This window comes from Opisthocomus hoazin, chromosome 1, assembly GCF_030867145.1.
Source record: "Opisthocomus hoazin isolate bOpiHoa1 chromosome 1, bOpiHoa1.hap1, whole genome shotgun sequence".
In the NCBI taxonomy this organism is placed as follows: Eukaryota; Metazoa; Chordata; class Aves; order Opisthocomiformes; family Opisthocomidae; genus Opisthocomus; species Opisthocomus hoazin.
This window is the reverse complement of record NC_134414.1, coordinates 128774362-128798773: the sequence shown is the minus strand read 5'-3', so window position 1 is coordinate 128798773 and position 24412 is coordinate 128774362.

The window sequence follows — 24412 nt, the reverse complement described above, 5'->3', positions numbered from 1 at the left end:
GATGACCTAGGGGGACCAGGAAAGAGCAGCTTCCTGTACTGTGGGGTGCAATAGAAGTTTAGCAGACTTCTGCAAGATCACATAGCAGCTTTATACAAGGAGGTTGAGAGAAACGTCATGACCAGTTAAAGTACAAGGGGAATTATAAACCATGGAGGTCAGTTGGTGTGTTCACATCAGCTGTTTTAAACTCTCCCAGATATTTAATTTTGAAGCTTTCCGTTGAGGGATTCAGTGTTTCTTTGCAGACTCTGTAAGTGACTTGGGTACCTAAATTAGTTCCTAAGTTATATGGTGTGAGAACCTCCCTGTGCAATTATCCTGGTATTTGTCTGCGATGTTGTGTTTAATGTGCCAACTGATGCACAACAATTTACTGAATCCAGAAGTGATGATTCTTGAACTTCAGAGCAAGTTGCATCAGTAGTTGGATTGCAGTGACATGGGTCACAGCCAGTTTCTGGTCAGATCAGAGTGGCTCCTAGCTGAAATATCTAGAGGTATGACCTTAGTATCTTGCGGTCCAGTGACAGCTTGTTCATGGGAGAATCTTGTAAGAGGAATATTAAGTAGTTATAAAACCTGACTCTTTCTGCCCAGCCTTGATTCCCTTGCGTTTGCTATCTCTTATATGCCTTATGTGACATATAAATGTAATATACAAATGCAATATATAAAGCTTTTGAACTACCTGTTAGATAGCATGCACCTGGTTTCTGACAGACAGGTACTCTTTGTAACTGCAAGTTGATGAGGGACCAGTGAATGGTCAACTGACTTGCAGGCTGCGTGGCTGTAAATACTTGCTTCTCAAAAGAAAGTAACCAAAGAAGGAAGAGGTGTTTCTGAGTTTCACACAGCTCCTGCCTAGGAAAGATGTATATAAGCTTCGTAAACCGGGAAATCTGGAAGCACAGTGAGCCCTTGCAATGATTCATCTCTCTTTTAACATGATGGGTAATGAAATGCCATGGTGGGATAACAGTCCAAGAGCCCATTTGGAGCAAACTCATTTGGCAGTGATTCTTCACAGAGTCAACACCGTGTACGAGCCCAACAGGCAGAAATTGGTGCCTGAGATGTGCATATTATCGTCTCATCTCTTGCTGATTTACAGCACTTCACAGTCTTTCCAGCAGAGACACCTACAGTTTCAATTTCTTAAATATTTAGTCAGGAAAACTTCCTAGGCAGAAATTTCCACCCCAAGATTTAAAGCACAGCATAAGCCCACGTTTGCTCCGCATGGATGTTCCCTCAGACGAAGGTTTTTGGAAGCTATTAAAAGGATCACAGCTTTTAGCCAGAAAATAAGCTGATGTTCAAAGTACTTCAGCGCATACGTCAAGCGCATTAGTATATGCTTAAAGCTAAACCCTTTCCTGGCCTTAATTGGTGCCTTTTCCTTCATTATTTTTTTTTTAATAGCTACATCAAGCTTTCTCCGTAGTCCTGCAAGGTAAATGGAAGACTCCTACTGATTTCAGTGGGATCTCTATGGCAGCCCTGCTTGCTTTATCTTTAGTCCTGGTGACATTATCTTTAATATCTTTAAATAGTGTGTGTGCCAACCCTTACTTTCATTTTCTACTACCTCTCTGACTGATCTACATGGGGATTTGCTGTCATCTGTGGGTAACTGATGGACCTTGCAACAAAATTATATTCCCTGGCCCTTAACTGTCAGGAAGCTTTATTCCCCCGCTCCTCTCCCCCTGCCCCCCACCCCCCCTCCCTTATTTGAAGTGTTTCCAATTCAGGCCACGAAGTAATTAAGGGCACTGGATTTAACATTGACTGTAACAGGACTATCCATCCAAATTTGACTTACATTACCTAATTTTTATTTTTCCCTGCAGAGCATTTACAAGGCCAGGCAGGTGTATTATCTCTGCATACCATTCATTATCAAGCATGACTGGAACAGGTGGCAACATACTGATGTGTGTTTAATGGAACAGACGTTCGAATGCATATTTCAAAACTGGGCAAATTATTTCCTTTGTAAAGCTGTCAAATCATGAGCAGTGACAATTTCAGGAGTATGCTACCTCATCCCAAACTTCATCTTACTTTCATGTCTAACATCTGCCAACAGGTATTTTATTTTTCAGATTTTTGCAGTCTTCACTAATGCCTGCTGTCCACACTTGGAAAAACGACATGCGTAGTCTCGGTATGTAACTTTCTGAATCCACAGCATGTGGCCCTGCCTGGACAGAATGACCCTGCGTGACTGTCACTTTAGCCTTCTGGACCTTTCAATCTACCAACATTTGAAGCCAGCTGTAGTTGTATTTCTCCTAACTGGGGTCCCACACAGTTCTTGTGTCCTCTTCAGAAAGGTGTCATTCTTCTAGTTGCATGCCTTTGTTCTCCTAAGACAGAGATGGAAAATAACAAAGGTTTGCACAAGAAGTGGAGGCTTATTAACACTCTTGACGTTAGATGTGTTTGATGTTTAACCCAAATGTCGGTGGCCCAGTTCTCTACATAATCAAACGACGTGTGCACCTCCAGTGTGGAACATCAAAGGGAAATGCCCAAAGCACTGTTTGGTAGGTGGTATAAATGCTCCTTCAAGATTTCCACGCTCACAGTTTTTTAGATTTCACTCAGTGCTAGTGATGCCCAAGTTGCTAATCCTTTAGACCCGGATGCAATTTTCAGTTACTTCAGCAGCACCAAGCTAAGACCCTCAGAGAGTCTTACTGGATTCAGAAGAATTATTCAAGCTTGTGTAACACAAATGTTGATCTCCTTTCTTAAAACAAGCACAATTAATTTTTGTCCATTTAAATTTTCAGTCCTTCGTGGGTCTGAGAGTCGTAAGGGAAAACACTCTTCAAAGGAGCCCACTTTCACAGGAAGGGATGCTCAACAGGCTGTACGCCTTATGGAGATCACACTGAAGTCAATGACCACCTGTCTACCTTAATGTTACAGCCAACAGCAAGTCTCTGGCTGACTTGAAACCACATATAAGGTGGATTACTTTATTATCACCATTTTAGAGGCACACGAATTTTTTAATTTAACTGAAAACCAAAAATAGGATAAATTATAAATATTATATAAGTCAGTTTTTATAACTGCAATATTCAGAGCTGTTTAAATGAGCCAAAGTATTTGTAGTAACTGACTTAATTCTTGAAACCAGGGGATATTTTTAAAAATAAAATATAATTAAACGTAGCTGGAAGATGTATATTTAGCCAGTATCAGATATTTCAGAAATACAGTTATTTTTAATTCTATGTTTTAAGTACTTCTTGATTCCTTTGAACTTTATTGTCAAATAATAGGAAGTTAATTAAGCTATTTCCTTCAGAATCTGGTCACAGAGTGAACTGAAATAATGAAAGTTACAAAACAATATCCATTGACATGAACTCCTCACAGCTCTGAAATCTTAATGCCACAGAATATTTGCAATACTTTCAACTATCTTTAATTCTTCCCTTCACTTGTGACTTTTGTTTTGCCAAATCTTGCTCCCATCCAACCAGAATAGTCACTAAACGTATTCACAAGCTGACAGGTGTCAAAAGAAATGTCACACCAGAGTACAAATTGATTTTACTCTGCCTGAAACTGATGGAGGGAGTGGGAACACGAGGCATTTTGAGCAGTATGAGCCAAGAAAGAAGACTGCTTCTCCAGAAGAATCAGTGACCACTGGGCAAGTTGGATAACACATGGACCAAACACTCCAAATTCATAAAGGAAAAGGCTCTGAATGACAGAGATTTTATTAAACGATAATGGAGGCAGCCCCTTCTTTCAATTTTGTAAGCTGGAAATAAGTAAAGGCAAAAGAGATTTTGTTCGGTGCAAATACTGGACAACTGTTTCACGCGGGTGTGCTACGATTTCCAGCTATCTATCTGCCTGAAGGAGCCTAATCCGGGCAGGCTGACAGCATTTAGCACCTATTTCCCCTACAGCTGTCACTCATCAAAACTTTTGATCTTTAATTTCATGTCTAAACACAAGTACTCTCAACTGGTTCAAGACATTCAGCTCTCATGCTTTGGAGTACTCTCAAAAATGTTCATAAATAGACAAAACATCAAATAAATGCAGCAGAAGGATAACCCAGAAAGAGAAATGCTTGGTCAGAGCCCCTTTTTCACACGCTGCATGTCCAACGTAACATCAACTGCTTCCTTGAATTTCTTCCGGATTCAGGAGTGGTGCAGAGATAGTGATACCATGAGAAGTCAATAGCTAAGAAGATTTGGAAGTATGTGAAAAAAAATTCGTAGAATTGTTTATATCAGCTTCAACATTAATAAGGAAATTGACCTATTAATAAATGGCAACCAACTTTAATTATCTGACTGGTGACTTCAGTGATCTGGTTATTCACAGATATAAAGAAGAAGAAAAAGAAAGAGGTTGAGAGTTAATGAGCTACTTCTGTGCAGCTTCTTGATAATCTTGGGAAACTCAAAAGAAATTGGGAGGAAAAATCATTTAGTTCATTTCTTTCTCTTCACAGTTACTTGGCAATGCTCTGGACACAATCAGTATTTGCATGATGTCCACACCTCAAGTTTCATGCAGACCATGAGAGCCCCTCCTTAGAAAATCACTCAATCTTTTAGACAATTTTCTTTCGCTAGCTTTCATGGGCTTCACTCAAAGTAGAGTCTCCATTTTGCCTGACAAAGACTGGACTGAATACCATCAGTTACTGGAAGTTTATTCAGCAACCAAATTATGCCAGCAAACACCCATGCAGTAATTCTTTAATCCTGACTCAGTAATTTTATTCTCTAGGAAGGTCACGATTATAAGCAGGTGACTATAATTTGTGTGCTTTATTTTCTCCATGGCTAATTCATTAGCTACGATGACCACCTGGATTTACTGCACTTCAAACAAACTGGGGATTAGATTGTTCCTGGGAAGTGCAGGTCTGACCCCATGTGCTCACAGAGATGATTTGTTGCACTGTTGGCTGCCCAAATGTTGCTGGCAACTTGCTTACTGCAAGTTGTTTGTCTCAGTTACTTGATCACAATGTACCTGCCAGGTGATAAACTGATTTAAATGGGCATATTGCATGACTCTGCAGTATCTGCAAGTCTCTCCAGAAAAAAATGAATACACAGCGCACCACCTCTCACCCTCAAGAAAAAGACTCAACAAGACCCCAAACACCCAAACAGCCAAAAGGCAAAGTCAACCATGAACGACCCAGTCAAAAAGGCATAAGATGAGAGCTATTGATCTACCTCAGGCTGGAGAACCCAAGGCAAGGATGTGCCATCCTGACCAACAGCATGCCATAAAATTCACTGCCCATACGGCACAGCAAAGAAACTTTGTGTCTGCCCACCCTTATTTTCAAGCAAATGGGTATACAGGAGCACTCAAATGGTTCTGTAAACCAAGCAGCCTATAAAGTGGGGTAGGAATATACATCAGTCAACTTATGCGCAATGGGGAGGAGAGTCTGGACTGTCTGGTCCAGAAAGTCATACAAAGCAAAAATCTTGGTTCTTCATGGCAATGTCATTGGCTGTGAAGTATTGTCACTTGGTCTCAAAGAGCCTTCTTAGCTTCACTCAGAAACACTGTCTTCACAAGGGTCATGTCTGGTGCAAGGTATGAGTAGGTGTTTTTGGGGAAGGGTAGCAGTGCGATGCTGAATGATGGCTGGAACCTCCCCTCTGCTGCCTTGCCTTCATCCAAAGCCTGTGCTGTCCAGCTGGGGCTTCTGTTAACATGACCACTTCTCCCTGGCTTTGCTGCTTCCCTTACAAACAGGGGCCATAAATACTAAGAGCATTCAGCTCACATAGATAAAACCTAAATTCAAAGAGCAAAGTCTGTTAGACTGAATAAAACCGGAGGCTGTCTCAGCACATAAGCGCAGCTGTACCTTTGCCCAATTTACAGTACATTTTGAAATGTGCTTAAATAACAGCCTTTTTCACTGCAGTCAGTTAAAATGGTCATTAGAGTACTCTGCATCAGCTTTCCTTGATGCTCTCATGAGCCTGAATAGTAGCAATTTATTACCCACGGGGCCATGCAGCTTCAATCTCCAGTGGCACAATGAGTTTTCTTTCATTACTATAGATACATTTTGGTATGTTCGTTCACCTTCCCTGAAGACAGCAAGACTGCCCCGCTGAGAATTAAGTACGCAAATGTTCCACGCTGTATGATGCACCTACCAATTTTTCTCCTGCTATTTTGCAGCATTTAGAAACAGACCAAACAATTTTCTGAAACGTGACAGTTTTTGCAAGGGTTGGTGTGCACCTTCACTACACCTTCATGCCCCCAACAAGCTCAGTAACATGAAGGATCTGGTTACGTCTTTCCTAGTTGAAGCAAAACCAAAAAGGACGCTCTGGAAAGCAAGCACCTCTTACGTTCTCGGGGTGAGACAAGGGTCAACAATGCAACAGAGCAATTTCTTACCCAAGTGATACATGTCTTTTGATGTCATTGGTGACTCAGACTTCCTTAAAAGCAAGGCTAGATGGTCTCTGCAGTCTCGTAGGCAAGCCAAGTGCTGGTATGACATGTTTTTCTGAGTCATCCACTTTTCTTTGAAAATTCTGCCTACATTTGAACTGTTTGTTTAGGACATATCCTGACTGTAGACAAAATGTAAACAAATTTATTTTTCTTTAGTCAGTCTGTTCCATAACCAAAATCTTATTGGTCCATTTTTAAGCCTTTTAAGCAAAATAAAGAGAATATAACATGAGGTTCACCAATAGCATTCCCAAAGATCCCCAGATTCTTCCAAAAAGTCAGTGAATACGCAAGTGATTTCTAAAAAGGCAAAACACTATTACTAAACCATTGTAATTCATTGGAGTTTTATTCTTCTAGGACTGAGAGGTGACTGAATAATGAGTCAGTCATAAAGTTTGTGGCCTGTGCTAAAATCAGACAGGGATGAGTTGCCTGTTCTAATGTACTCATTAGGGACAGAGTAAGTACATCCCGGTATGCTTGAATAGAACAATTATTTTCTGCTGCAATTGAAATGAATTATCAAATGCCAGGTGAAAAGCTCTGTTCTGAGTCATCATTCATCAGGAAAGATTTGTTCACAGAATTATAGAAGTTTGCAAGATCAAACGTTTATATAGGAATGCATTCTTTGTGCCAGCAATTGACACTTACAGCTCTTTCATATACCTGAATGAAGTTTGCTTCCATCTTTGCTACCAGCACTTGGAATACACTTTAAATTACCATTATCAAGATATAAGTGTGGTACTGCTGCATTCACTGGTATTTACTTCACCTTTTTAGAATTCTGCTGAGTGGTAACATCATGCAAAACCAGTGGGCTTTGCAGTGTGTAACTGCTGGGAACCTCAGCCAGTGCATCTTGAGGAACTCAGAAGGGAACCCATGGGCAAGACACCATCCACAGCCAAGTGCAGACCTGTCTGAGGTAGGCTAGGAAATCCTGAGGGATGAAAAACTATCTACTTCTGTTCAACGGTTAAAGTGACCTTGCCCAGCCAAATGGCCATGAGGTCTCTGCTCATTCCTTAAAGGTCATAGTGCAAGCTGCAGTATGTGTGGTGTCGGAAAACAAAATTAAACTCACCCTACTACAGGGCACTTATTTTCAAATGACAAAAAGAAACAGCAAAAGCAGGTTAAAACTTAATCATATAAAATTTAGCATCTTTCTGTTGGATTCCTTCTTATTTAGCTAAAGACAAAGCTGGTATTACTGCTGAACTTATAAGCTTTATTAAGTAAATTACACTGAAAGATAAGAAGCTATGGAAAGTCAAATTAAAAAAAAGAGGGTTACATTATACTAATAGAATTAAATCCTGGGATTTAACATGTGCAGTTTAAAATTTTATCAAGTACAAATAATCAAACCCGTTAATTCATTTCTTCTAGGCACAAAATGGCAATTGTGCCAAAATTATATCCTTGGTACATAGTACATGCACTATCAGAACTAAAATGGTGGATCGCTTTGCACGATTTCTTGCCTGCGAGGAATGCGAGGCATGCATGTCCAGGTCACAGGTTTGCACTCCCTAGAAAATACCTTTGACTGAGAGATCTTTCAATGCCTAGTAAATAAACCTTATATTAAAAGCACGTACACATCCTACAGCTCTCCTGCTAATGCTTTCAAGTCATATACAAAATTGTTAACTGTTTCAGGTAAAACCAGGTGGGTATTCTAGTCAATCTGGCGCACAACTTCAGTGGCCTCTCTGTACCTGTGCCTTGACCCTCTCCTGTGAGCCTGCTGGGACGCTCTGCCTCCGGCTCTGGCAGTGCCCCGCGAGTCTTCGCCTTGCTGTCTCAGGCTCTTCCTGGATTTCCTACCATAACGTGGCCACCTTTTTGCATGCTTTGCTTTACGCTGCCTCAAATGCTGCTTCGGTGGCTGGTTCACTCTCGCTTTTGCAGTGCCCTTATAATTGCCCCAGAATTTTTCTTTGACATGAAAGACTCAGTGGCTGGGCACTACTTTGTTGCTACAAGTCTTCATTTAGAAAACAGTTTTGGGGGCCAGGTGTTCAGTCTGTTCTCCACAGCTGAGGGTCCCTCACTTAGCACGCTGGCATGGTCTCCCCAGGCAGCTCTCTCAGCTCTGCTGTAACATGATGAAATGAGGAAGAGCAGAAGGGGGAGAAGAAAAGAAAAGCATCAGGTTTCCCTCCTTGTTTTGTAACGATTTTCCCAACTCCCTCTTTCTCAGTCTAGTAAGGACTAGTTCTCATCAGAAAAGCCTGAATCCTTGAAAATACCCTGGAATTTAAAGAAGATAATGAATAAATATATACATTAAAATGGTAAAGGTACAAAGGCAGTTTCAGAAATTTTGGGGAGAAAACAAAGGGAAGTAAAAGGGCAAGGAACTAAGGAAGCTCTTCCCCCAAAACCACTTTCCTGTCCTGCTTACTCCTCTGGTTGCCATTTGTGGGAATAAGAATCACTTGTGGCTTAAAATGGTCGTCATCCTTATGTAATGCCAGACTTTCTGGTTGAAAACTACAGCTGTGATTCAGACTGAGGATTAATACCTCAACAACTGATAAACTAATAAATGACACCTTCAAAAGAAAGCTGTACTATGCAGCTTCAAAGTAATCCTGATCAGATTCAGGGCAGTTATGCGGTACCAAAAGCCAGAATAATTTCCTGAAATTTTCTTTTAACTCTGTGTAGGACAGCGCAGGGCGTTTGAATAAGGGAAATCTCTCTCCGTTCAGGCTCACGAAAGAAGAGCTGAGCCCATCTGTAAGATGATGTTACCATCTGCTGGGCTTGGGGAGGAATGCAGCAGAGCCAGGCGAATCCCGCCAGCTTTGGCTTTAGTGAGCACCCAGTCGCCCACCAGCATCCCTTGCTGTCACCGGTGCCACTCTGGGAGCATGGGTGGGCAGCTCGGTCCTCAACAGTCCCCCTGCCATGGCTGTGCCCTGGGGACAGGGATCCCAGCCGTGGTGTCGGGCACTCGTTCAGATGCTAGGGTTGAGAGCTGGCCTTGAAGGCCAGGAGGCCTTTGCTGAAGGCTTACTCAGCAGCACCAGCCTGCAGGGCCCAAGGTGATCCCTGCTGGGGGCATCCCTGATAGGGAAAAGCACCAAGTCCGCTTACCCCACGCTCCCATTTGGTCCTTACTCCCAAAGGGGCTGTCTGTCAACATCTCGTCTGCCCGGCTACACTCTTTTTTACAAGCAAAGAAAATCCTGTAGCATTGCCTCAATTAAAATCAAACAGCAAAACCAATCTGGTTACTGCTTTGTCCACCCTAAGACCTTGGCTCAGTCTCCGGCCACCTGTGCAAGGGGTGGTGGGCACTGGGGACAGCGAGTGCCACGCGTAGACCTCACAAGCCACCAGCACACTCCACAGGGACGTGCCTGAGAGGTGGTTGGTGGCACGGGGGCATGCCTAAACCATCTTGTAGCACACCAAGCCCACCCAGGGACAGGGTGCTGTCTTGGAGAAGCATGTAGTAAAAGGGAGGAAGACTTCAGCATGTGCTTTGAGCTTGGTAAATGCTCAAGTGCTCTCTTTTGGATGAGGGCCAGCACAAACGGGCACACCAGCATGAGCTCCTGGTGCCTAAAAACGCTGTGCTGTTCCCTGTACTGTCCACGGCAGGAGCTGGGTTTTTGCTCGGGATCTTCTACACTTAGGAAATATTGAGATGAACATTTAACACATTTTCTGTTTCCAGCTGGAATTAAAAAATGACAGAGAGTTATTGCTAGCTGGAACAAATGACAGTTTTATAATCTCCCCCAGTGGGTGGGGGACGAAGAGCAATACAACACCGCTCAACATTTTTATAGCTGGGAGAAAAAGAAAAGAAATTACTTTAAGCTGATAGGTAGAGTACCGTGCACTGCAAGCCGTTACATTTCAGTTAACTGGCTTATACCCCTGTGCACCAAAACTGCTTTGACAAACAATGCTTCTTGGGAACTGACTGCAATATATCTCACCTCATCAAAATCACTAGCACATCCATTGGTACTTCTCAGAACAAGTAACAAAGCTCAAGGACTGTATATTATGTTAAGCAGTTTAATATTGGATATAAAACAGTGGTGCTGGTGCTGGGGAAACAACTGCAGCCTATTTGAAGAGTAATGCCAGCTGAGGGAGGTCACGCGCAATCAAGGAGTGGGGGAGAATTTAATATTTAACTTCCTCTCTTGCAGTATTTAATCACTTGATATAATACATAACTCCTTGATCTTTGACTTTTGGAGCACCACAGGAATTGTCAGATTTTCTGAAGCATCCTTTTCCATCCAAAGGAACATTATTTAGAAAGGATCAGTCAGTAACTCCCTGGCTGAATGAAATGCTAGAGAAAAAACTCAAATAAAATAGTGTCACTATACAGTATAGCTGCTGTCTAATTTTCAGACCCCAGACGTGCTTATACCACTCCTGACACTCTAGTCAAGATGAATCTGCAGCATAAGGCCATAATATTCAAAATCTGCGTCTTTTGTGCATTTGCTATGAATGCTAAATTTAAAAAAACAAGGGACTGATTTTCAGTGCCGCTGTCTAACTAAACCCTGCAAGATTTGTGATTTCATCAATTTGTTGAGTTAGAGTGAGACGTGTTTTCGTGGCAGATACAGACTTATTTAGAGGAAACGGAGACCTGAATTGTTCAGGCTATTTATGTACCTTGCTCTTTTCCAAGTGCTATTCAGCTTTTTTTTTTTTTTTCCAGAGCATTTTTTTCACTAACCCAACCTCTATATTCCTCACTTTCAACTGGGATTGAGACACAGACAGATCACAGACCCTCATTCTTAGCAGTTACACTCATGTACGAACCGAAAGGAGTGGAATACATACGAGGGTCTTTGGAAGACTCGAGCCTTGTTCTCCAGCCTGTGCCAGAACATATTCACAGAGAGGAATGAGTGACACTAATGAAAAACTGGGGTAGGTGGCACGAGCCCTCATTGTGTGATATAATCCAGCGAATGCAAGGAGCACAGGGCCGCCATTCCCATCCGTCTCAAGACAGGGAGTTGTCTGTCCTGAGAAGGAGGTTATGAATACCCTCTAACCTAAGGGATAGAACAGGAGAGCTACTTCTTGTTGAACCAAAAGCATAAGACGATCAGATAAATGGTGAAAAGGAGTCTTTCACACCCCAGTTCCTAGTCCAGAACAACAGAGCCACATCCAAGCTCCTTAGCCTTGCCACTCCTGGGGGGCTGGCAGCAGCACATTGGAGTGGGGAGGCTCTCTGATCGGAGTTATAAAGAACAAACAATCACAGTGTCCCTCCAGACCCAGTTTAAAGTCTCTGAGCACAGTGCAGACCAGCAGGCTAAAAGTCCCGTAAGCATCAGCACGGCAGGCAGAGGACAAGCAGAGCTCTGCTCAGGCCATGCTGCTGCCTAGAAGTGCATGGTTGGTTAATCCAGTTGCAACTGTTGTAGGCATGAAGGCATCCCACCAACACACTATTATCACTCTTCTGTCATTTTCTTTCCTGTATCTCTTTGGTTCTCTGGTTGTCTTTGCCTCAGTAACTTCTTTAAACTCTTTGTAGATAGTTTTCCCACTGTCACTGACCAGACTCATTGCTCAGCACTGGCATTAGCAGAGGACATTTAAAAGTTACTGCATATCTTCTGGACCTTTCCAACAGAGAGTTGAACCTGCCCAGGGGTACAGAAATGAACTGTATGCTTCTCGGTTTTGTAGTACTCTGTGTCCTGCAAGTCTTTGCAGCACAGTCACACAACCACATTTCTTTCAGATGAAAAACACTAAGCAGTTCCCTGCAGAAATGCATGACAAACTGCAGTTCGTAGGGGTGCTGGGTCCCTGGTCAAAGAGTTTCAGAACCAGAACCCATTGTGTTTTAGAGGAAGGAGAAATCCTTAAAACCAATTGAGGAATTGCAAGAAATTCTTCACCCAGTGCCACATCATTTCTCAGGCTTTTCACCCAAGGCTTGATTTGCTTCAGCTTAGTCATACGCAGGGTACGTACATCTGAACACCTTTTCCAGGAAGAGAATGAAATGTGCAAACTCATAACTACAATAATAAGAATGCCTAGCTCAACTATTGTGTAGATAAGAAAGCAGGCATCAGTGAAAGTGCATTTCATTCAGATAATTAGATCCTGCTGACATTTTCTGTGGGAGTAAGTTAAGGAGAGCCAGTGATTCTAGCCGTTGTTCAGATACCAAGGAGGAGTATGAAACAATTGCAACTTACCATAAATAAAGCTGACATGGAGCAATGCTTATTTTAGTCATGATTTTATTTTCGCAAAGACTGTGAAGATTAACTTTATCACTGGGAAAAATCACCCTTCTTTAAGTTAACCTAATGATTTTTCAGGGCCATGTTGTTGCACTAGCTAATCAAGCCACATGACACACCAGGGCCAGCTCCTAACAAAATTCAGTAAACTAGCAGGGAGCAGGGATGTGGGACATCTCAGTGGATATGAGGGGCAGGTTAGGCTGGCCGGAAGAGTGGTGGGTTCCCAGGAAAGTGCCGGGTATGTTTGTCAGTGGGCCACACCTTCACGAGACATAGGTTCCCCCTGCAAACTTTGCGAAGACTTGTATGTGCCTCGCAGAAGTCAATATGAGTTGTGCTGCATCTTTCCATCAGTGCATCCTACAGTGATGTACCTTCGGGGCAAAATGACACTGGTAAAGTTGCTCTTACACTACTCATTTTCCGTATGATCGGCATATTGTCTAGTGGTTGCTGCATAGAACTGATTGCCAGCCTCATCCTTCACTCCCTAGCTTGCCACATGGCTTTCTCACTTCTCTGCTTCCTTTCTACAGAGGAAGGATTTGCAAAAGGTTGAGCAACGCAGTATTTGTAAGATATTTGAGATCCATATGCAAAGGCCCTCCGCAGAGGCAAGGTTTTTGTTGTTCAAAACTTTAAAGATGTTAAACAGGGCTCTTCTTTTTTTTAATTAAGCCATCAAAACATACACTGCATACACTAAACAATTCCTTCCAACACCTAAGTCAGATGGTGTGAAGATGGTTCATGTTAAACACGTTTGGAGTAGGAGCTTTCAGCAGAAGGAACCTGCTGAGAATCTTTGCAAATCTGTGTAAGTACAATGCACAGACTGTGGCTGGTAAATTAGGACATAGCCATATTTTTTTAATGCAGATGCTAACAAGAGCGTGCCATGTCTCTTCCAGGTGCAACACCATTCATCTTTGCAATTGTATTCCAATAGCACAGTCGTGGCACAGATCTTTCTCTCTTTTCTGTCTACAGATTAGAGAGCTGGCAAGAAAAAAAAGGTGTTGAGATGACAATATGTAGCTCCATACAGAGAACAAGGCAGGATAGAGGAAGAAGACACTAGCAAGGATACTCCTGGACTTTTCCATGCCAGAGCAACAGAGATGCCACTGGCCTAGCCTCAAGCCCAGCCACAGATGGGCTGGGAGGCCTCCAGGGGCGAAGAACCAACCCTGGTCACCCCAGAAGGATCCTGGACCCTCTCATAATAACCAATCTTCAGCCCAGAGGCCGCACCAAGATGGTGAGAAAACTGAGGCAGAAATATAATTTCATACTTTATTGTTCTTAGCATTTCTCTGTTGCATTCATTGTGCTGCTAAGTAAAGCACAATTGTGATTTAAGAAATTCCATCCCATCCCAATGAGAATAAAATACAAGTTATCCAGCATAATGTGAGGACAAGTTTAAAATGTGTCTAATCCCTTTTTAAGTCTCAGGTCCCCAGTACTAACTTCGACATACTTGAATAAAAACATGCTGTTTTGAAAAGTTGAACACACTTCTTTAGATTATCGCACTTCCCAGCTGTCTTAAATGAAGTACATGAAAACAGAGGAATCTCTTGAAAACTTTAACTGAGTATTTTTGCTGTTCAATTCTTTGGAGAGATCACTTCATTATAGTGCTCGTTCTTTTATATGAGAACATGCACTGTGCTTGTGGAAGGTCTTTAGCTGGCTTTGTTTGCAATGTTAAATCACCAAAGGGAAAGTTAAATACAGGAAGTAAAATCTGTGTACACAGCACCCCAAGACACGTCTGCAAGAGAAAACCTCTGCTTTTATTTCGGGTCCAGCTGCCTGTAAATATTTGAAGGAGGAATATGACTCTTAGGCCTCTGAAAGCCTCTGTGTTTCAACACCTTACTTTCACAGATGCAATAAACTGTCTCTAGAAGATTCACCATCACCACACATTAACTCGTCACCTTGAATAATAAAGTTCACAAACATCATTTCATCTTTTCCATGCTAAGTTGCCTGAATAAAACAAGGGCACATCGCATTCCTTTGATTTGTAGGTTGTATACTTTGTAAACAGCTTCGCCACAAACAATCTGAAAACATTGAGGTAATGGGACATTCTTTACAAAGTTCCCACACTTACTGTCCTCCTTATTATTTACACGTATCAGCACTGAAATATTGCAATTAGTGGGATGAATTTTGGAGGAATCCATCCAGAGGAACAATCAAGGCTGATTGTCTCAGAAGATGCAGAAGCTATTAGTGATCCCATGAAGTATTAAGAATGTTGATCCTGCTTTGTTAAACAGCCTGGCATTTCCAGCTCTTGCTTTTTACTGTCAGGGCTATCAGAAATGGCACATTTGTCACATATAATTGAAAAATGGCTATCTGCCTTCTCAGAACTTCCTTTCATTTAGGTTTGGTGTGAGATATGCAAAGCATATTTATGCCTGGCACATTGGAATGTTAAATTCAATTTTCTAATGTCTGCCACTAGCTTGGGGGAAAATAGCACACAGGTTCTTTCACGTACCCTGGGGACCATCAAGGAAAAACAACAGTCCCAGAAACCACTTGTGCTGCCTATGTTTCCAGGGCACTGAGGTTAAGAAGAATCTGTACCAAAAAAAACACAATTACAAATACACTTTGAGACAGTCAGCTCCTGTAAATGCTTTAAAAGACAGTTGCATGAATTTTCAAAGGTAAATGTGTGCAGATATTCTATGTGCACATCCTGTATTTACCTCAGGTATGAGTCATGGCCACACAGTTCAGCTGTTTGGAAAAACTAGCTTATGATGTGCTGCATCAGATTGGCACATGCAAATGCAGGCATTCATAAGGGATGTTAAAATTGTGAGACTCTGACTCCCTGTAGTCAGCATGGCCCCAACCTCCATCCCAGGCCAGCACAAGACACTTGCAGGAAGGACCAGTTTCTTTTCCATCATTCCCCACTTCACCCTACTGCATCAGTGGGACTGATTGCAAGTTCAGGACAAAAAGGAAAGAGGACCAGAGCCCCATGGAAATAACCACTTCTGTGATCAAGGTGCCAAGATGATTCATCAGCTCGAACAGTCGCTCATTTTGTGGGCTTTTTTACAACATGCTCTTGAAGGTAACTTTGACCTGGTTGTGACAGAGCCCTATGGCACTGAGCCACAGATCCCAGGCATTGCTCTTCGTCACCCCTTCAGAAGGGCTCTCGCAACTCTCCAGGTGGAGATGAGCTTTCTGTCTCTGAGCACAGCATCTTCCCTAAACAATCAGTCAGAGGAGTCAGCATCCCTTGTTGTGCCTGAGAGATGGTGATTCACTGCAGGGCAGGACATGTTGTCAGTTCAGCACTGCAGGCTCATCACAGGACATGGGAAGGAAGGAAGGAAGGAAGGAAGGAAGGAAGGAAGGAAGGAAGGAAGGAAGGAAGGAAGGAAGGAAGGAAGGAAGGAAGGAAGGAAGGAAGGAAGGAAGGAAGGAAGGAAGGAAGGAAGGAAGGAAGGAAGGGAGGGAGGGAGGGAGGAAGGAAGGAAGGAAGGAAGGAAGGAAGGAAGGAAGGAAGGAAGGAAGGAAGGAAGGAAGGAAGGAAGGAAGGAAGGAAGGAAGGAAGGAAGGAAGGAAGGAAGGGAGGGAGGGAGGGAGGGAGGGAGGGAGGGAGGGAGGGAGGGAGGGAGGGAGGGAAGGAGGGAAGGAGGGAAGGAAAAACTGGGATGAGAAGGAGTTAAACAAAACAACTTTACCCTGGGTGGAGATTAATTCATTCCCTCTGCACCTATCTACCATCACCATATGCACCCAGCCAAGACTCATTGCCATCCTTTCCACCACAGTAGTGTGAGGCAGGACACAAAGACACGGAAGCAGTTTCAGCAGGGCAGCGGCGAGCAGTGCTGGTGAGGAGGCAGCTGCATGTGCCTTTGTGCTCCGAGGGGCCTTGGCTGCCCTTACCTCAGTCCTCACCTCCTTGTCTCTCCCCTCCCAGCCCATGCCTTGATGGTGGATAGCCGTTAGGAAATAGCACTGGAGGGTGATAGAAGTTGGGTAATTGTGACAGACCCCTTAAAATGAGGATATTGAGAAGAAAACACTCTGCAGCTTTTTGGAAACCTTTTTGCAGCTTCCAGGACAATTTGTTGATGCAGTTGGCAGTATTTGAGGACGAGAAATGTAAGAAATCGGCTGCTTATCACTGGTGTAAATGACAGCAAATCTCTATGGATGAAAATAGCACAATAACTATTAGGCTCACTAGTGGGGCAAACTCATCAAGCACTAGGATTTTAGGGGACTTTTTTTTTTCTCTGAGCCATTCTGCTTTAAAGAATTGCAAGCCATGACACTATCTCAGACACACTTCTCTCCCTTTCTCCTACTTTACCTCATTTCTTGCTGTACACCCTCATTGCTGCGGACATTCAAAATCATTCATGTACATAAATCCAAAGATATCCATACATCTGGCCCATTAAGTGCTCAGGTGGCCTGAAGCTCTGACCCAGCTGTGGAACAGCCTCTGTTGAGCCTTGAAGGATGTGTCTTCAAGGCCACACCCATTATCTGCAAGTACTACCACAAAGATAGCCATAACGCTGGCCTTTACAGAGCTAGACTGCATCCTTTTTTTCCCATATTGCATGGTACATGCTGCAGTAGAACCAATCAGGTTATGAAAAATGTAGCTAAGTGGGGTACATACTGGATGATCTGCATCATCAGATGCTGAGATACCTTTTGGAAAAAAAAATCACGCTTTTAACCTTCTTTGGAACCCACAGTAGTCTTTTTCTGGTTCTTATGCTGATACAAAAATGATGTGAAATAGCTTGTGGCTTCACGGTGATGTTAAATAGGATCCTGTCTGCACCCCACAGCATCCTGAGTGGAGATAGCAAAAAGCAGCACAAAGAGAAATGTGACTTTCCAACCCAGCAGTTAGGATATTCAAATGAGCAGTGAGAGGACTGTTTGCTTGGTTTTGCTCCCGAAAGTGTCTCTGTAATTTACACAAGTATTGACTAAAAGCAAAGCCATTTCTGGAGCCTGGGTCACACAACTGTCAAGAAAGTGAAACATCACAGCCCCTCTTGGGCTTCCTCCTGCAAAGCTCGTACTCTTCCTATGCAGCTGGACCTACGCATTTTCTTCCACCACTGTCTTCATAGCTACCACTTGAAAGGGCATGAGTCCCACATCATCCCAGCTGCCTATGACCTGGCAGCCCCAGACTCACATGCTGGCCTTTAAACAGACTTGCTTATTTTTCTTTAAGAGCCTGATTTATCAAGAAAGAGGTTGAAGGGGAGGGTCTGGTCTATCGAGCTTGATTGGGAAACGAGTTAACCCTGCAGTCTCACCACCCAATCAAAGCAGAAGCCAAACTTGTTGCCCCAAGTAACGGTGATAAAACAGAAGTTAGTATAAAAGGAGTGACAATGGTCAGGGGTTCCTCCTAGGATGGGCTAAAATGTAGCTAAAGATATAGTAAAATACAGATAAAAAGAATTTAGGTTTCTCCTTTCTCTTCTTCTTGAATGTTTCCAGGTGGTTGAAGTAGTGTGTTTGAGGGAACTAGAGATTGTGCAATAGGTTAGTGTTTAGGGAATAGAACTTGAAAGCAGTAGTAAGAAAGTGTGGAAAGAGATCCTTAAACAGAGAAGAGGTTTGAGATTATAAACAAACAATACAGCGACACACAGGACTAGCTTGGGGATGGGAAGAAGCTGCTGATTGCAGTCACTGTTCTGCACTTGAGGTCATCTCTGCTGCTTCAAAAATTGGCCATGTGGGAGCACTACCTCTGGGTTCCTGAGTCTAGGGATTTCCTCTCTTCCTTTAGCTGAAGTGGCCACTCTACCTGCCAAACTGAAATCTCTAGTTCTTCCAACCCGTTGCACAATACCATCTCGTTTTGGTGAAATACAAAACTGCTTACAGATGGTGCTTTTGGTTTAAGAAGCAATTAACACTCTCTTTTTTACCTTACACGTTACTAACGACTGAGCTAGCCTAATTCTACTGTAATGGTACCAACTTACTATCTTCTACATCATTAAAAAATCTATGCTTGGTCCCTTCTGAATGCGCACAATGGCATCTTAAAGAAGAATGAAAGATCTTGACTATTTTTTTCCTCTCTGACCACAAGTCCTGTTCACAGGTTTATCTTCTGTCCTTCTGCATGCTCCCCTTCAAACCCAGCAATGAAGCAGAATCATCATGTGCTTCCCTTCTGTCAGCACCCAGGTCTGCTTGCCAAGCCTAACACTAAACAAGAGCTCACAGAATCATTGTCCTGGGTTTGCCCAGGACAGGGTTAATTTTCACCGGAATCCAGGAAGGGGCACAGCTGGGGGTAGGGGCTGACCCCACCTGGCCAAACAGAGCCCGGTATTCCATACCATGTGCCGTCATGCTGGGTTCCGGTGGGGGGGGCGGCACGGCGGGGACTCACTCGCGGTTTGGGAGCACGCGGCGCCGGTCCTGTTCGGGAGAGCGGCTGTCTGGGTTGTGCAGTTCGTTGTTGTGTTTTCTCCTTATTTGTACCGTTGTTGTTCCTGTTTCCCTCTGTTTGCTGTTCTGTTAAAGTGCCCTTATCCTGACCCACCAGTTTCTGCCTTTCTTTCCATTCTCCTCCGCACGCCGGCGGGGGGAGGGGCGGCCGCTTGGCGCTTTTGTTGCCGGCGACAGCCGAAACCAAGACAATCATTCAGGCTGGAAAAGATCTCTAAGGTCGCCAAGTCCAACCATCAACCCAACACCACCATGCCTACCAAACCATATCCCAAAGTGCCACGTCTACATGTTTTTTAAACACCTCCAGGGATGGGGACTCCACCACTTCCATGGGCAGCCTGTTCCAATGTCTGACCACTCTTTCAGTACAGAAAGTTTTCACAGTATCCAATCTAAATCTCCTCTGACACAACTTCAGGCCATTTCATCTCGTCCTATCGCTAGTTACTTGGGAGAAGAGACCAACACCTGCCTCACTACAACCTCCTTTCAGGCAGTTGTAGAGAGCAATAAGGTCCCCCCTCAGCCTCCTCTTCTCCAGACTAAACAGCCCCAGTTCCCTCAGCCGCACCTCGTCAGACTTGTTCTCCAGACCCTTCACCAGCCTCATTGCCCTTCTCTGGACACGCTCCAGCACCTCAATGTCCTTCTTGTACTGCGGGACCCAAAACTGTAAGCAGACTTCGAGGTGCAGCCTCACCAGTGCCCAGCACAGGGGGATGATCGCTTCCCTGGTCCTGTTGGCCACACCGTTTCTGACATGAGCTGGGGTGCTCATGGCCCTCTTGGCCACCTGGGCACACTGCTGCCTTGTGTTCAGCTGCCTGTTGACCAATACCCCTAAGTCCTCTTCCGCTGGGCAACTTTCCAGCCACTCTTCCCCAGGCCTGTAGCGTTGCTTGGGGTTGTTGTGGACCAAATGCAGGACCCGGCACTTGGCTTTGTTCAACCTCACACAATTGATCTCGGCCCATCGATCCAGCCTGTTCAGATCCCTCTGCAGAGCCTTCCTACCCTCCAGCAGATCGACACTCCTGCCCAATCTGGTGTCATCTGCAAACTTACTGAGGGAATCTTCCCTCAAGAGACGCAGCCTCTCATTTATTGAACAAGAGCTCTCCCTTTTGCGGGGAAGGAGGGCAAAAGTGTCATTTCAAACAGCGTGGGAGGATAACTCAGCCTTCGCAAGCCACAGCAACCTTCAGTAATTAGATCAGCCACCTGACACTGACTTCTCACTCTAGTATGGGAAAGCTGTTGCAGGATATAAAGCAAATTGCTTGCCTATACCAATGGCTTTTGCTGTATCAAGATAACCCACTGGGCCTCTGCAAACCTTGATGCCATCACGTAAGTGTCATCTGTGTGCAGAACTGACTTAATGGCTTCAGCTGGTTTAACGATCCCTCAGAAAAGGAAGGGCTTTAGCTAATAAAGGTAGGACAAAAGACTTCAAATGTATTGAAGAGGAAGAAAGTAGCAGGGGTTGCTCTTTACTGGTCCCACCTCCAATGAGAGAAATATGCCCTTTATTAAAAACACTCCGTAAAGGATTTCTTCCAGAAATGATGAGAACACACAAGTTTCCACTTGACATTTTACACCTAGAAATGTAAATATTTGCGTGAACGTACATGTAACATATGAGCTATCCCAATAAAAGCAAAAGTATTGTTCAACTTAATGGAAAGTGAACATGAAATAAAGCAAAAGAATAAACAATGTCTCACTCACAGTTCCCTGCCGTGGAGAGGCCATGGCTGCAGACTGTTTCCCTGCTGTCTATTGCATATTTTAAAAGGGTGATTTGCAACCTAGAAACAGATATTCTGAGTGAAGAGACACAATGCACTGAAAAACTGAGGTTGGACTTCCATTTCTTTGGCCACAAGGCTTATGAAATGGCTCTTTCTGCTTCACACCTCCAGGTGCAAAGTTGAAGAGCTTTTGTGCCAAGCTATGAAAGAGGAGAAGGTTTCCTACTAAAAAACAAGGAATAATATCTTTTTTTTTTTTGAGAGAGAGAGAGAGAACCTGAGGAAACACATCTTCAGAGCTGATAGCAGCCAGAAATAAGGTACCTTGTATGAATCATACAAATGAAGTATGTTGTACGAATTAGCAGTACTCTTGTCAAACCAAGGTGACAGAGGCAGCATGTGCTACAGCTATTTATCTGTGTCACAGGTGAGGTGGGAACTGGTTTCCAAATACAAGAGCGCTCTACAGTCCCTCTATTAAGTTTCTTCTTCTGCTTTCTCCTCTCAAAAGGCATAGCACCATGAACTAGCATGTGAGTTATCTGAGGCAAGAGTGTTTTCTGGAAGGGTGGGATGGGAGATGAACAGCCAGGAATAAGGGAACTGTAAGTTTACAAGACATTGATCTTGTTTGTTTCTTTTCTTTGGGACTTTGGTGATTTTTATTTTTTTTTTTAATGAAAAATCACCTATCTACTTTGCTTGCTTATAAAGATGTATCGATTTGTGGGGAAATAAAACTTCCAAACTTACAGAGGTACACTTAGAAAGTGCCCTTATACCCACTGCATGAAAGAACAGTGCGCTATGACAATCCAGTGTCTCACCACCATGACACTGGACCTCTCAGTGATGAGCCATCCCAAAGCTCAAGTCTCTGTTGGGCATTTTGGCCACTACATGGAGTGCCCGCACACTGATCTATGATCCACAGAGCCCACAATTGCCTTGCCAGGTGCTTCAGACATTCGTGCCATGGCCTGTTTAATCCCACACTTGGGACCAGGCACAAAGGTTCAAGTCACTCCTGTAAGAGCTCCTGAGTTAATGGACCTTATGGATGCAGCTTTCAGGCCACCACCACCACAGCTGCCTGCCAGGGAAGAAGCAGCACAGCTTACAAACAGAAACAAAACCTGCAGCAACACTTACACCAATGAATACAAGTTCTAGCTCTGGCAAAAGAAGCATTTTCTTCCTTTCTCCTCAGAGAAATAAAGTCTTTAGGAAATTAACAAGGATTGCTTCAGGACACATGTAGCAACTCCCAGAAAGCACAGTAGCATCTCTCACCTATTATTCGATCTCCAAAATGGTTGCTCTCCGTAAGGCATGAGGCAGTTCAGACACAAGTGCTTCTTTTAAACCAGATATTCATTGGAGACCTGAATGGCTGCTTTCTGTTTTAAAGATGTCTGCCAAGACCTCATTCAGCAATCATGAGAAGAATCTCAGTAATCATAGAATGGTTTGGGTTGGAAGGCACCTTACGGATCGTCTCATTCCAGCCTCCTTGCCATGGCCAGGGACACCCTCCACTAGACCAGGTTGCTCCAAGCCCCATCCAACCTAGCCTTGAACAGTTCCAGGGAGGGGGCAGACACAGCATCTCTGGGCAACTTGTGCCAGGGCCTCACCATCCTTATGAGGTGAGAATCTCTCATGAGGAGTATCTCTCAATATTTGGAGGGAGGAATATTTTTATTTGTTTGTTTAGGGGACAGGGACATTGGAAGCAAAGCTGACTCTTTATCTGAAGGATTATGTATATAGCCCATTAATCTTCTAAAAAAGCTTTTCGTTTTTGGGCTGAGGTTTTCCCAGTCACTTATGGTAGCCTGTCTTTACTAACAATGGTTTGATGTGATCAGTCTCTGCCATGTTCCTGGACAGGTTGACTCGGCTTCCGCAGTGTAAATAAGCAATTCAAGGAAGGAGAGAAGGAAGACAATCTACTCTGTCTCCATTTGCACATATGAAGATGCAGAACAGACTGTGTAATTATTTACTGATGCCAGTTTCTCAGGCTGTGGCACATTTTTTCAGATGGGCTGGTTCTAAATTCTGTAGCCAGGTTCCATTTCTTAGCATTAGAAGTAATACTCTCTCACCATTATTCTCTCAGGGTTTACTCTCACTCTTAGCTAGTGTTGACCACCATAAGAAACAGGATGCAAGACGAAAAGGATTAGTGTTTAAATCCAGGAGAATATTTGTTACATTAAGGCAGAAAAAATAAATCAACTAATGACTACACACCCACAATGCTGTTTTTCCACACGAAGCTTTTATTTATCCAGGGATATCTGCAAATACCAAAGAGATTTGGATTTCACTTTTCAACCCTGCCCATCAGCTACCAGTCCCACGCAACCATCACTCCCCACACCTGTGGTTTCCAGCGCACACTTACTGCTGAGCCTGTGCGGGGGCTGAGCTGGACTGTCCTGCTCTCTCTGCTTTCCTCCCAGGTTTAGTGATTACGCTTCTGGTGGGAAAGTATCTGATGCATCTGAGCAGCTGCATTTGCTCATCCATTCATCTCTGGTAGCTTCAGCATCTTTTGGGTTCCTGAGTCCGTGTTTCCAGTTCATTCTAGTTTCCAGAACAACCAAGTCTCATTCTTAGTGCTTCTTCTCAGCTAATTAGGTTATGTCTCCACTTCCTGTACCTTCTGGCTTCTCTGCAGTTCTAAAGACTGGTATGACAGGTTTGGAGAAAAAAATCCCAGTGCCCGAGTCCTTTTTTTTCTGGTTTTTTTTTAATAGACATTACATTTGCGACTTCTCTTCCTTCAATGTTTGCCACATTTAGCGGTGCGTTGAAGGACTGGGACTGTATTTTTGCCTTTAGATCTCCCCTTTCATAGGGTCCCTCTGATTTTATTGCACTCTCCAGCAGAACAACCTCTGTTACTGGTATTCGGGGACTATATCAATGAAGAGATACCACTAGCGAAAGTGGCATTGTAGATATCTTTTCATTTTCTGACACCAATGTTTCTGTTGCTGCTGTTCTCTTTTCTTGCCCATGTAAATGCCTCACAGGATTTTTTTCTAAAATGTTAATTTTCTGGCTATCCAGTCCTTCCACGCCTCTCCCTGTGAAGCCAGTCACACTTGGTAACTGTACTCCTGCTCCACGTACATGCCTGTTCCTCCCTTCCCTTGATCTTCTCTGCGCTGGTTTCTTCATGCATTTTGCAGCACCGCCAAAGCCATCAAAGTTATCTGTACAACACGGGGAGGCAGGGGATCCCAGGAGCGATGTGGTCTGTATCCAGGCTGCGTGATATGAGATGCATCCAGCATTAGGGACTCCATCAGCTTCAGGGAAATACGACAAGATCAGCTTGCT